The sequence below is a fragment of the Carcharhinus amblyrhynchos genome, chromosome 27 (assembly GCF_965287045.1).
Source record: "Carcharhinus amblyrhynchos chromosome 27, sCarAmb.v2.hapA, whole genome shotgun sequence".
Taxonomy (NCBI): Eukaryota; Metazoa; Chordata; class Chondrichthyes; order Carcharhiniformes; family Carcharhinidae; genus Carcharhinus; species Carcharhinus amblyrhynchos.
The window spans coordinates 16,702,553-16,714,808 of NC_137350.1; the positions used below are offsets into that span (position 1 = coordinate 16,702,553).

Sequence of the window (12,256 nt, forward strand, 5' to 3'; positions counted from 1 at the left end):
CAATTTGGCTGCTCTTTAAAGATGGTCTTTTGAAAAATCCTTAACCCAAGCAATGCAATTCAACGTAACACATTAGGACTAAAATGTTCCATTCCCACTTATGACTAAAGATTTAGACAAAGGAGCCGGAAAGCTTTAGGAAAAATACTAATATCAATCAGGGCTCTGTTGTCAAAGGATGTCTCAAGTGACCTGAAATCTGTAACATTATACACATTCATATTTATGTGTGCCCTCATCCAAAGATGTGTGGGTTAGGCTGATTGGCCATGCAAAATACCCCTTGGTGTCAGGGGGATTAGCTAGGGTAAATGCATGCAGTTATGGGGATAGGGCCTCAGTGGGATTGTGGTTGTATGGGCTTGATGGGCCAAATGGCCTCCTTCTGCACAATAGGATTCTCTCTGTTTATTCCGAAAGCGAATCAATAATGGGTCTTTTCAGTTTATTGATAGTTTATAAACCTGGCCTTGCAGGTCAGACTATCAACATTTGAAATGGCCAAATGTATTTTCTTTTGAAACTGATGGAATGAGCAATCCTACAGTTTCTATGACAATATCCAATCTACAATGTTGGTTTTCTTCTCCAGTGGCAAGTTGAAAAGTACCCCCAATATAGCCAGACATTGTACAGTTAGAAGTGCAAATTTTCCAGCCTGAGTGGTAACAGGAAGATGGGTGGTAACTAAATCTCTCTGATTTGCTCACACGCAATGGGGGCGATCTTGAGCCCACACTCCCTGTCCGCAGGACTGACGGCGGGAGCTCAAGATCCGGTGAAACCCAAAAGTCGTGAATCTCGAGATCCGCAATTTCCGATTTGTGCTGCTGCTCGTTGATGATGTAATCAGGGTTATGGAGGTGGCTTGCCAATGGCCGCTGGCGGGATCTTCCAGTTCTGCCCGTGTCTAGGCTGTTTTGCGTGGTTTGCCTGTCCTGCTGCTGGGGAACCCACCATGGAGGGTTGCTTTTGGCAGGACCAGAAGATGCTGCAAAAAATCTTGCCTGAGCTACTTGCAGCAGAGGAGCAGGCCATTCAGCCCAACAGATCCATACTAGTATTTATGTTTCACAAATCTCGGCCCACTCCTCTTTGCCTAACCTGATAAACATAAGCTTTTCTTCTCTTCTTCCATATGTGCTCATCTTCTTGAAAGTGTCAATGATAGTCACCTTAACTACCCTTTGTGGTAGTGAGTTCCACATCCTAATCACTACTTGGGTAAAGAAGTTTCCAATTAATTCCCTTTTGGATTTCATAGTCATTAAATTTTATTTATGTCCCTTACTCTTGGCTCCAACACAAATGGAAACATCTCTACATCTACTGCACTCTGTCAAACCATTTAATAATCTTGAAAACTTCTACCAAGTTACCTCTTAATTTTCTACTTGCCAGTGAAAAGAGAGCTAGCCTGTTCAATTTTTCCTGTTGGAAATAACACTTCACTTCTTGTTTCATTCTAATAAATCTTTTTTACATCCTCTCCGGTTCTGTTATATTCTTTTAATATTATGGAACTCTTCAGAGTACTGCAATTGTGGTCTAACCAAGATTCTACTTAAGTTTAACAAAATCTCTCTACTTTTCAATTCTGTATGTATAGATATGAACCCCACTACTTTGCTTGCCTTTTTTTATGACTATATTAATCTTCAACTCCATTTTGACACTCAGGGCCTTATTTTTGCCACAGAGTTGGGTAACTCAAGTTGTGGAATTTCCAAACTGGTCAGAGACACCACAGTTAGAAGGGCCACATTAGATCCAATTTTTGCTCCAGAGAGGTGTGGGTGGGATCAAGCCAGGCCCTCTGGCCCCAGAAGCAGATCCCCAGTGGCCACAGGATAAGATGGGCTGGTTAGAAGGTCCAACTTGGTTCTCTGAAGCTTTGTTCCAGCTGCTTTAGAAGCTATAAGCCCTCTGTCCTTCAAACCTCACACCCATCACATCCCACCCAGCTCCCATGTCCCCCTTATATTCTCATGACACCTTCATGCCAACTCATGCCCCTTATGTCCCTAAATATATAAAAATTAAGTTCTATACATCCAATAAAGGCCATAGTTGATAATGAAGAAGAACTTCTATTTAAGAAACCCATTCAAAGCTTTTAAATCTCATCAAATGGTTCATCTTGAAGCAAACTTCTATTCAGACCCCACATCAAAGATACCTACACCTTAAGTACCCTCTTTAAACTGTCAAACTGTGAGCTCAGAACGATCTGAAGAGACAATGATACATTTGAAACTTAGCCAAGCATTCATAATGACACAATTATGGCCACTGAGGAAATATCAACAAGAAATATATTAAAACTGCGTAATCAGAAGGTAATTTGATTTAGCAGTCCCAAAGAGGATTTTAAAAAGAATTCTCACTGCCAGCCACAACATGTCTTTTCAATTTAACGAGAGGATGACTTTAAAAAAAAACTTCAGATCCTGCCACTTAAACAGACTCTATCCACCCTTCAAGAACGTTTATGTCTCCATCAATTTGTGACTTCCCCAGTACAGCATTTCAAAATGAGACCTGTTTGAAGTGGCCCTTCCAAGTTTGCTTTTCCTTCTCAGGTGAGTCACAGCCCACTCCCTTCCCCTGGCCAGCAAACATTGGATCTGGTGGAAATGGGACTTTCACATTTGGACCCCACCCGCTGTTTTTCAAAGATGTGCAGATTCTTCCCAATTCCATGAAAATCTGGAGGTTTGAAGCCTAGAGGGCTTCTAGCTTCCAAAACAACTGCAACAGTTCACCATTCTTCCTACCATAATGTATTACCTCACATTTATCTATACTGACATTTATTTGCTAATTTTGCAAGTTAATTAATGCAGGAAGACATTTTCTCCCAGCCTCCCTGGTGTTAACTACACTTCAGCATTTGGTGTAATCCATAAATTGTGCTTATGGTGTACACATTGGGTGATTTGTCTGCTGACCTGGCAGATGCATAAACGTAGTTTCCGTGCATTAAGAAGCTCTTAAAGAACAGCAGTAGTGGGACTAGAATATCTACACCAGAGTCTGTACCTCCAGACATAGAATCATAGAATCCTTCAATGCAGAAGGAGGCCATTGGGCCTATCGAGTCTGCAGCAGCTATATTCTCACACAGGCCCTATCCCCAGAACCTCAGGCATTCACCCTCGCTAGTTTCCCTGATGCTAAAGGGGCAATTATTAGCATGGCCAATCCACTTAACCCTCACATCTTTGGCATATGGGAGGAAACCCATGCAGACACGGGGAGAATTTGCAAACTCCACACAGACAGTGATCCGAGGCTGGGAATGGAACCCGGGTCCCTGGCACTGTGCCATCCCTGCATGTTCTGCTGTTTCACTTGTCACTCACTCGAAGGTTCCAGAGATGTGTTAATTTGCAAGATTATTTTTTTTCTTGAATATAGGATGTTACTGAATGAGTGTTGTTTACTTACAGGCTGCTTTTGGACTGCAGCAATAACAACAATATATCCAAGAGACCATAGCTATATAAATTTATTAAAAACAAATTGCTGTGGATGATGGAATCCGAAACCAAAAGAGAAAATGCTGGAAAATCTCAGTAGGTCTGGCAGCATCTGTAAGGAGAGAAAAGAGCTGACGTTTCGAGACTAGATGACCCTTGTCACAAAGGGTCATCTGGACTCAAAACGGGAGCTTTGATAAGCGATCATCTGTAACAACAGTAACAATAGAAAGTGATTTAAAGGTGCTATATAAATAAAAGTTACTGTTAACAGGGTAAAATGCCAAAAGATGCTTCAGAGACATGTTGTCAAGACATGATTCGAAACCAATAAACATAGTGATTGCGAACAGTTGATTAAAGCTTGAAGAAAAAGATAGCTTTTAAGGAGAAGAGAGAGAAAGAGGGAGAGATCTTGGGAGCCAATTCCAGAGCTTTGGCCCGAGGCAGCTGAAGGCATGACTCCAGAAAGTGGAGCATTGGAAATCAGGAATGCACAAGAGGCCAGAATTCCTTAAGCTCAGAGATTGCAGAGGTTTGTAGGGCTGGAGAAGGTTCCAAGGAAAGAGAGAAGTTAAGGAACTGATTTAAAAATGAGGATGTGAATTTTAAAATTGAGGCAGCATTGTGCCAGAAGTCATTCTAGGTAAGTAAGCACAGGGGTAATGAGTGAACTGAACCTGTCTGGTTCACTAATGTCCCTTAGGAAAGGAAATCTGCAGTCCTTACCTGATCTGGCCTAAATGTGAATCCAGAGCCATGACAATATGGTTGATTCTCAACTGTCCTCTGAACAATGGCGACTCGGGATGGGTGATAAATGCTGTTGGACTTTAAGTTGGTGTTGTGAGACTTCTTACTGTGCCTACCCCAGTCCAATGCCGGCATCTCCACATCATGATAAATGCTAGCCAGCCTATGGTGCCAATGTCCCTTGAATGAATTTCAAACAAAAGTAGGATCTTAGCAGCAGAATTTACAGGCTGTAAGTTGGGAGGCAGGCCGGGAGAACATCTCAGTACGTAATAGACAGGGACCGTGGGAACTAAATTCAGATGTTTGAGATAGAGCTTTAAAATCAGCCACTTGTAATAATGAAGAACACAGGAAATGATCTGAGCAACATTGGGTATTTAAACCAACTTCAGAACTTGCTAAAATAGCTTTGAGAAGAACTAACCTCACAAATCTGTCGTTATAAGAAAATAATTTTGCAAGTTCATGTTAAAGGCAGGAAGAGCTCAAACCAGAGACTCCATGGGGACTAACCTTATTGCTATGTAGCACTAAGAACAAAACAGCATTTAAAAAAAACAGGCGTTAACATTCAAAAGTCAATCGATCCAAATTATTTCAAATCTGTGATGACACTTTCAGAACACATTTTTCATTTCTCCTTATTTATTGCTTGGAAAATGAGCAGTAACCAGAAAAATATTTATAATTATGGGAAAGGGCTGTGGAATTAGTGATTACTTTGTGTTGATTGGAGAGAGTTTTGGGCAGAGCATTGTTATGTGTATCAACACACATTTGGGTTGCCGCATCAGATTTAGCAAATTAATGCCAATTATAACATTCACAGTCAGCACATGGCATAAATAATACCTGACATTAGGAGTTCATTGTTTCATTTTCAAAAAAAAACGTGTTTTACAGAATTTCAAGATGTGCAGCGGCACAGAAGGAGAACTATTCTCTGTCAAGCACTTTTTCATTTTAGTGTCTTCTGTAGTCAAAGTTGTGCAGCACCAGAAATCATAGAATCCCTACAGTGCAGAAGGAGGCCGTATAGTCCATTAAGTCTGCACTGACTCTCCAACAGAACATCCCACTCAGATCCTAACCTTGTAACCCCACAACTTTCCCCCGAACTCGGGACACTAAGCTTTGGCCAACCCACCTAATTTACACATCTTTGGAATGTGGGAGGAAACTGAAACACCCAGAAGAAACCCATGCAGACACAGAGTATGTGCCAGCTCCATACAGTTAGAAGAATTCAAGGACAATGAGGCACTGTGCCACCATAGCCCCCGCAGTGGCCCCTGACCTCCTGGAGGATCTCAACGGCCCCGGTTCTACCGGCGAGGCCATCATGACAGGTCCTAGTTGATGGAGAACCGTACATGATCTCCACCGGATAGAACCTTCCCTGGCAAGGCCACAGAGGCTTTCTGTTAACGATAGTTAAATACGAATCTAATTAGAACAAGATGCCAAGGAAGTTTGGGCTAATTTATGCAGCGGACCTGTGGAGCGATGTCCGTGAAGATTCAGAAGCCAAATGTGAGCTATATAAAGTGATGTGATTGAGCAATACCTTGCTCAGTTATAATGAGTAATTTCAGCAGGCCATCCGTGATAGTATTATTTATATTGGAGAGAGCCTTTAGCATGGCAGTAGAATTTCCAGCTCTGAGTAATGAGTTTGCACCCCATTCCAGACAGTTTGGGTGAGTGCAGACTGGATCTACAACTCTAGAATTTGGATTGATATCTGGCAGGACATTGGCAGCTGGTTAAGTGGATTATAGAACCTTATAAAACATTACTACCCTGAAGGACCAGCTATCCAATTAGCCACTGTAAAGATGGTAGCAACCGTGGAAGGAGTGCTCACATTCTGGCCTCTCAGTGGCTAATTAGTCTGTGAATCCTCCCAGTACTTCACATTCTTCTGCTATAGAAGACCATGAAGGTACAAAACCTGCAACTTTGCATTAACTCAGCCTCTCAAGCATACATCTATTTAGGGGTTGATTCTGTGATCCCAGTAGAAGTGGGGCAGGGCTGCTTCTCTTTGAGTGCACCGAGTAAGACAAGTTTTACACAAGTTTGTGAAGTTAGGTAAATAATATGTTAGCATAATTCAGTTACAGTAGAGGCTGTACGAAGTCATAACATTAGCTAATTATTATGGAATTTCACCGATGGATGCCAATCAGGCAACAAGGACAAGAGAAACAAAACTATATGCATCAAATGTGAAATAATGTTATTGATGTGAAAAAATAGTGACAATGTAAATTGTCAAAGGTAGATACGCAGACATACAGTAGAAATCTCATTCTTAGTTGTTTAGGTAATGAATTTTATGAAATAGATTGTGTTATAGTACAAGTTAAGAAAGTGACAGAGGGAGGAGTCCTATTGCAGGTATCTTCAACTCTCATTGTTTTAAAAGGCAATAGAAACAAAAGCATGTGATTATGTACAGTAGACATTTTCTACTTGTCACTTGAGAAGCAGCATGCAATTGTCTAAGCCATTGGTTGCCTAAATGTAAGGCGGTATGAGGGAAATCTAAGGGTTTTATGAGGTTATCAGTTTTCTGACTTGTGATCATTCTTCTGCATTTGTTACCTCGTTTTTGTCATTTCTGAAAAATGTTTTTTGCCACAGTGCAAGCGTTGTTGTTTGGCTGGCTGACATTGTTTTTACAGAAATTAGGATGGGAGTACTCCAGGAGTCTGTCGATATTTTCAGGGCCATCCCACGCTGAAAATAAATAAGATATTGTAATTAAGGAGTGCCTCATTGTGTCCACAAAATGCACCGACATTGATCTGGAGCCAATTAGTTAATTTTGAAATGTATTCACTGATGCTATGTGGGCATAACACTGTCAAGATTATATTGGAAATTTGAACAAGTTGTGTGCTCAGCAGTTGGCAAGAGATGTGTGTGAGTGTGCATCCCAAAGCCTTGCAGATGGCAGCTGCTTTTTTAGTTCCTGAAGGACTTGGCTTATGTAGGAATGCTCTAAGGCAATGAACAGCAAGGTTGGAGATTATTACTAAGATTTTTCAGTTGACTTTCGTCCCTAAACCTGATCTCTTTGGATAATAGAACATTAGGTAAGGAACGAGAACATTTGATTCTACCAATATAAGACTGTTGCCTATTTAAGGAAGTGACAGAGCCAACATAACATCAATGTGACTGCTTATTTCCACCTTCAAATGATCAATTATCTTTATCTCTGTCACCACACATCTGCTGCTGAAACCCTCATCCATGCCTTCATTACCTCTAACTTGATTATTTAAACGTACCCCTGGTTTGTGCTACAAACCCATTTGATGTTATAACTGGATAGGAAGATCCCAGAAAGGAACCCTGGCACAAAAGACTGTAGTTGTTTTTGCTATTTTAATACATGTGGAGTCACAAGACTGATAATTAGTTTTAGCAAGAAGAACACCCTCATTAAACATGGGAAAGTTGGATTATAATCCAATACTCCTTTACACTCCCCTTAATTTAACAATTGTAAACAGGTTTTAAGATTAACATGGATAACAAGTACATCTTAAGTTACAAATGTCTCATTAACACACAAAGTCCCTTTTAAGCACACAAAATAACTGTGGGCAAATACACACACTCTGCTCTGAACCCAAGTTAGTATCCGTGGCTTTTTCCTCAGTCCTCCCTCCCACTGCAAAAACTAAAACATCGAAGCTCTTTTGCTGACAAGGGCCTTCAGTTGCTAGGTAACAACTGCTACTTATATTTATTCTTCATGCATAGCTCTTTCTAAGCACAATGGAAACAAAGTTGGAACTTAACTAACCACCACATATTCAAACCTCTTTGTCCAACATGAATCTAACTATAGGTTTTACCCTTCCAGGCACAGAAACGTTAAATTAAATATACTTCAATTATACATTATTTCTAATGTTTACCAATACAAATATAAATCCCTTAAAACTACCTTTGCTCTTCTCACATTTGGCCCCACACTCTATCCTCTACAAACTTGAGGTTCTGTACAACTCTGTTGCCTGTATCTTAACTTGCACCAAGTCCCATTCCCCTATCACACTTGTACTCACTAACCTCCACTGACTCCTGGTCAAGCAATGTCTTAATTTTAAAATTCTCATCTTCACTTTCTGGTCCCTCTGTGATCTCAGCTCTCTCCATCTCTGTAACCTCCACCAGCTTCACAACCTTCCAAGACATCTGCAATCCTTGAATTCTGGCCTCTTGAGCATCCTCAATTTTAGTTGCTCTTCATTTAGTGATCATACTTTCGGTTGACTTGTCTCCAAGTACTGGGTTATCCTCCCTTCACTTCTCAGTCTGTCTACTTCATTGAGACACTACTTATAACCTATCCCTTTGACCAAACCTTTGGTCATCTGAACTCAAATCTGCTGATGTGACTCATTGTCATATTTTGGTTTATAATGGCCTGGTGAGATGCTTTGGGCTGTTTCACTACATTATGGAAGTGCTATAAAAATTTGTTGTTGCTCATAGAATAGAGTCATAGAGTTCATACAGTGCAGCAGGAGACCATTCGGCCCATCGAGCCTGTGCCAACAGCAATCCCATCCAGGCCCTATCCTTGTAACTCCATGTAATTAACCATGGTAATCCCCCTGACAACAAGGGGCAATTTACCATGGCCAATCAATCTAACCTGCACATCTATGGAGTGTGGGAGGAAACCGGAGCACAGGAGAAACCCACGCAGACATGGGGGAGAATGTGCAAATCCATATAGACAGTCGGTCAAGGCCGGAATTGAATCCAGGCTCCTGGCTCTATGAAGCAGCAGTGCCAACCATTGTGCCACCATGCTCCTGTTAGATTCTACTTAAGGATATAGTAACATTGTTGTTTATGGCAGCAATGTGTTTGTCATATATTTTTCTTGTCATGTTTTGGAAGGAATAAATGAATTTCCTGCTCCTGTTCTCTTAACTGCAGATGCATTATTTTTATTCCTCCCTGGTTGACCAAACTGATTGTCCTTCAGGTTTGTGTTATAACAGATATTTGAATCATAAGTTAGGAGTCCAAAACTATATTCCCATCACAGATCATGAAGGACATCTGAGAATCATAACTTGTATTCATACCACAGAGCTGAAGGACAGTTAGGACTTGAATCCCGTATTCTCAACACAGATCTGTGGAATGGTCATAAATCATCCTCCGTATTCCCATGACAGAACAAATGAAGGTCAGGGATTGTATTGTATATCCCAATTTTTAAAAAAACCCAAAGAGTAGTCAGTCGGGAATCAAAGTCAACATGTCCATCGCAAAACAGTCATAAAATTAAGATTCCTACAAATCTTTGAACTACAGCAATGAACTTTGAGTCCTGAGGGTTAACCCAACCAGTGTTTACTGAGATTCATTTATCTCCAACTCTAGTCACCCCATTTGTAATTTAGATTTCTGAATTAACCAATTTTTCCAGTCATGTTTTTGTGTGTTGGTACAGTTCATTAATATGTGAGGGGGCAATTCTGTCTGTCTAATACAAAAACCTAATCTTAAACATGACCCAATAGATTATTTTCTAAAACATGTGAATTGATAGCTTTCACTAAATTTCCCCATCATTCTTATTATGTTGTAAAGGGAAATATTTGCAAAAAATTCTGAGTTTACACCTGCTGCTTCCTTTTTCCTCTTTTAGCCTGTTGGACAATAACTAACTGGGAGGAGATATTTTGCTCCACTTCCCACCACACACCCCCACCACACCGCCCGCCCCCCCCCCCCCGGTGATATTATGAGGCTCTGTTCTATATGAAGTGGCACGGTGGCATTGTGGTTAGAACTGTTGCCTCTCAGCGCCAGAGACCAAATTCTGGCCTTGGTCACCGTCTGTGTGAAGTTTGCACATTCTCTCCATGTCTGCATGGGTCGCCTTAGGGTGCTCGGTTTCCTCCTACAGTCCAAAGACGTGTGGGTTAGGTTGATTGGCCATGCTAAATTGCCCCTCAGTTTCAGGGGGATTAGCAGGGTTAATGTGTGGGGTTACAGGATTAGGGCCTTGGGTGGTATTATGGTCAATACAGACCCGATGGGCTGAATGGCCTCCTTCTATACTGTAGAGATTCTATGATTCTATGGATATAGATGAAAATTGAGAGGCTGGAACTGACATTCTCCAATTGTGATATAACTACAGCAGAACCACCTTATCCATATTCTGAGGAGTTCTACATAATGTAAGATCGTTCCAATGTTCCACTCCAGATGTTTCCCCTCACTCACTGAGGACAAAGAAGAGACACATTTATTGTGGAAGGGTAGAGGTGTCCATTCTCTGGTGTGCAATCAAGCCTAGCTCTCAGTCTCTGGAGAATTCTGATCCTTTCAGAATGTTGGATTGACAAACAAATACCGTGTAACTTTGTGTGAATCTGTGCTTTTGATTTGATTTATTATTGTCACATGTATTAGTATGCAGTGAAAAGTATTGCTTCTTGCGTGCTATGCACATAAAACATAGTGTTTATAGAGAAGGAAACTAGAGAGTGCAGAATGTAGTGTTACAGTCATAGCTCGGGTGTAGAAAAAGATCAATTCAATGCAAGGTAGGTCCATTCAAAAGTCTGATGGCAGCGAGGAAGAAGCTATCCTTGAGTCGTGTTTAAAGATATTTTCCCACCTTGCTTTTTAGTCAAGGTGGATTAGCCATGCTAAATTGCCATGTAGGGCGGGATTGTATGCCCTCGCATGGGTGAGACCGGAAATTCCCGCCTGAGGTCAATGGGGATTTCCATTGTTGGACCCTTGCCCACTCTGATTCCGTGGTGGGCGAGGTGGTCGAGTTCTAGCCTTGGTGTCCCAAGATGTGTTGGTTAAAGGAGTTAGAGAAGTAAATGTGTTGGTTTTGGGAATAAGGTGGGGGGGGGGTTGTAGGCTTGGGTAAGATGCTGTGTCAGACAGTACAAACTTAATGGGCTGGATGGCCTGTTTCTGCACTGTAGGGATTCTGTGATTCTGAACACAGATTGGAAAATGTATGCAACCTAATTTCCTGTACAGTACATTCTTCTGACCGTCAATGCTCCCTGTTAAGTTCCAAAGTTTGAAAACTACAACTACTTTGTATTTTCAGGTAGCCTCTAAGCAACAATTGTAAGACACAAAGCAAAGGGTTATGGAGTAATGAATCCAACAAGAAACCATTATTCTGATATTCCTAAAATTAAATCAGAGATTAAATTGTCAGGAGAGAGGTTGAGGTGTTGACTGTTTTTTATTGGTGCTACTTGTCGATGAAATTGCCTTTGCATAAAAAGAATTCCGAAATGTTCTTTAAATTCTGGATATATTTTATGATTCTGCTTTTCTCTTTCCTTCCTTCACAACTGTTGAGATTCCACAGCTGGATTGCAGCACCCCTCCCATTTAAGCCGCAGTCAGGTTATTAGTAGCTGTGGGTCACACAAACAATAATGGTTCAGCGTGTTCAGACCCTGAAGGAGACAATAAGCAACAGTATCTGAGCGAGGTGTATGGTTGCACCCGACCAGACTTTGAATTAACTGATGAGCAGCTAACAAACAAAACGCTTTCCAACACACAAGCGGATGTGCCAAGGGAAAGTCTCGTAAGAGTCTCAGATGAATAAGACTGTTATTCTTTAATTAGGAAAGTTGATTTTGTGAGGAGGTGTCACTTTATTATAGAGAAGAAAGAAATTGGCAATAACTAAAATCTTTAACTGGCAATAACAGGCAAACTGACTGAAGATCACTCAAAAGGAAGGATATGAATGTCAAAGTTGTGCCGCAGAAATGCAGAGCACGATCTCACTGGCTCGCCGTGCCGATTGATCAGTGTGGTGAGTTGGGAAGATAGCATGCGAGGCCAAGAATCCAATTTGCGCCTGACGCAAATCAGATTGCCATTTTCTTGGCTCCTTTTTTTTTCACTAGCGAGGACAATTTTACACCTAGAAGGGGCGCAAAGCCCATTTACGTAGAACTGGCTATATTTGAATGTCA

The 12,256-nt window shown here is 41.2% G+C and overlaps 1 protein-coding gene across 1 annotated transcript in view; it reads left to right on the forward strand.

Moving 5' to 3' along the window:
• LOC145359042 (acid-sensing ion channel 2-like) overlaps window positions 1-12,256 on the forward strand; it is a 1,204,124-nt gene that overhangs the window by 178,515 nt on the left and 1,013,353 nt on the right. The gene's annotated exons all lie outside the window — the stretch shown is intronic.